Source organism: Symphalangus syndactylus, chromosome 1, assembly GCF_028878055.3.
Source record: "Symphalangus syndactylus isolate Jambi chromosome 1, NHGRI_mSymSyn1-v2.1_pri, whole genome shotgun sequence".
Lineage (NCBI taxonomy): Eukaryota > Metazoa > Chordata > Mammalia > Primates > Hylobatidae > Symphalangus > Symphalangus syndactylus.
In genome coordinates, this window is record NC_072423.2 from 15,478,572 (window position 1) to 15,481,497 (window position 2,926).

Here is a 2,926-nt window from a genome sequence, read left to right on the forward strand (position 1 = left end):
TACTTTTGTTAGTATGATTTGCCATTTATGTTAGTAAGGCATAAAAGCCTGTTTTACATCTTCCTGCTACATTATCAAAAAAAGCTTAAAAGTTTTTATTTGTATCAATTCCAATTAACTTTATTAGTTTATACTTAGAATCTTTTACCTAAAAATGTATTTTAAAAGAATCACAGCCTTTATAATTGTATGAATTATCTCTAGAACTATTACAAATTTTAAATCACTTTATTCACTTATAAATTGTAGCAAATGATCAAATTTAAAATAATAATAGCAAGAGAAAACTTGGTTCTTAAAGAAGATCATATCCTCCGGCATCACGTCCATCCTTAAATCTCAAGAATGGATTATCTGTTGTCTTTTTATCTTATGGATACAATAACCATTGGAAAGCATTATATTCCTTTCTTTGATCCGGCCACTCAGAAATCTTAGAGGCAAACTATCTTCTTCTATTATCACATGGGTTCATATTGTTTGTATTGTTCTGTTAATGTTATCTTTGATTTATTACTTAACTATCAATAGTCTTTCTTGCCCTGATTTATTTGATTATTAATTTCTTCCTATGGGATTTATGTCGAGTTTTAAGCTTCATTCTAATTATTTGTGTATATTAAGTAAATGATTAATATATAAAAATATCAAAAATTGATTCTGTCAATTTCAAAAGGAACTAATATAATTTGCAGCAAAGGTTCATTAGTTTTGATAATTTATGTTAATTCATAAGACGCAGGCCTAAACTTTAACCTATGAAGTTTGCCCTTAACTCACAATTATTATAACGTAAGGGTATAAGGCATATTTAAGAACCATTTTAAAGGTTTAAGAGGGATCACTGTCATGAAAGATATTCAAATATTTAAAAGTAAGATATTTTTAGAGAAAGGTTTCAGAAAATGTATCACTGGAAATTAGGGAGCATTATTCCAGAAGGAACCCCACACAAATATATACACACAGACACTCCTAAACAGAAAGTTTGTATGTTGCATTGATGATTGAGATGGTCCAACTCTAGACTTAATTATAAAAAGAAAGAAAAAGAACAAGAGAGAGAGGGAAAGGAATAAAGAAGGGGAGAGGGAGGGAGAGAAGAAGGGAGGAAGGAAAGAAGGGAGGGAGGGAGGGAGGGAGGGAGGGAGATGCCCATCAGTTTTGTTGCCACTGTAAACAGTAAAATGCTCTCAAGGACCTCCATTCTCTGAGATTATTTTAGATTAGTTCAGGAAGTTTGTTTACATATTCCCGTATGATCTCTCTTTTATTGATCATCTGAGGTGAGGCAATGTTTAATCTTAGAATTTGGTCCTTAATAAATAAATATTAGCAAATCCTGTTTTGAAAGATCCTTCTAGGGCCAGGCGCGGTGGCTCATGCCTGTAATCCCAGCACTTTGGGAGGCCGAGGCTGGCGGATCATGGGGTCAGGAGATCGAGACCATCCTGGCTAACACGGTGAAACCCAGTCTGTACTAAAAAAAAAAAAAAAATACAAAAAATTAGCTGGGTGCGGTGGCGGGCGCCTGTAGTCCCAGCTACGCGGGAGGCTGAGGCAGGAGAATGCCGTGAACCCAGAAGGTGGAGCTTGCACTGAGAAGAGATCGCACCACTGCACTCCAGCCTGGGCGACAGAGCGAGACTCTGTCTCAAAAAAAAAAAAAAAAAAAAAAGAAAGATCCTTCTGGAATACTAACGAGTCACAGGGTCAAAAAGTGAGATAATCATATCAAAATCATAAAGTGATTTCTGGCTTTATTGATCTTGTTGGTTGAGTTTGTGCAAGCCCACTTTCATCTTCATGAGATGTGATTAGTCTTTCCTTATAATCATTGTCATTACTATTAACAGTTCAGATGTATTGAGATATTTCTATGAATTGGTCAATAGTTCAAACACTTTAGATATTTGATTTTGTTCCATTCTTAGAATTGCCCTACCTAGTAGTTATTATTATTATTATTACCATATTCTAAAGATATAGTTTAGGGTGGGAGAGGGTAAACAGTTTACACAAAGCTATGCAACTAGAATAACCCTGGACTCAGAATGAACTCAGGGAATGAATTAATAAAACTCACTTTTTAAAACAACTCCATATAAACATTATGTTCAGCTGTCTTGAATATTTTCAGATAACTATCAGCAAGATTTAAAATTCAAGCTGTCTGCAGTTTTTATTTGTAATTCATTCATTCCATACTTCTGTTTTCTCAAGTGACTTAATGACTAGAGCAAGTAAATTGTAGTTTTAATCTATTATTAGTTTTTTACATTAAATAACTAAATATATGTAAAAATATGTTTTCACAAAACAAATTGGTCAGACTCGATCCATCTTCATTAGTGGTTGCTTTCTCTACATGATTAACATTCGCTATCATAAGAGTCATTATTCTATCTTACCAAAAAGGGCTTTATATGATTATCCACAGATTCATCTAAATGTAAATATAAATACGTATTATTAAATAAGAATAATATGAGTATCCTTGGTCAAATCTGAAAGAATGTAAACAAATGTAAGTAATAGGTGAATGCCTTCATGAATTGAAAAATACAAATTTTCCCCAATTAAGATCAGTTTTCTTGGCTGGATGTGGTGGCTCAGACCTGTAATCCCAGCACTTTGGGAGGCCGAGACAGGAGGGATCCTTGAGCTCAGGAGTTCTAGACCAGCCTGTGCAACACAGGGAGACCTTGTCTCTATAAAAAATAGAAAAATTAGCTGGGTGATGTGGTATGTGCCTGTGGTCCCATCTACTAGGAAGGCTGAGCTGGGAGCATCACGTGAGGCTGCAGTGAGCCGTGATTGCGCCACTGCACTCCAGCCTGGGTGACAGAGCAAGACCCTGTCTCGATAAATAAATAAATAAACAAATAATCAGTTTTCTCAAAGTTAGTAAATAGAGGAAGGCATG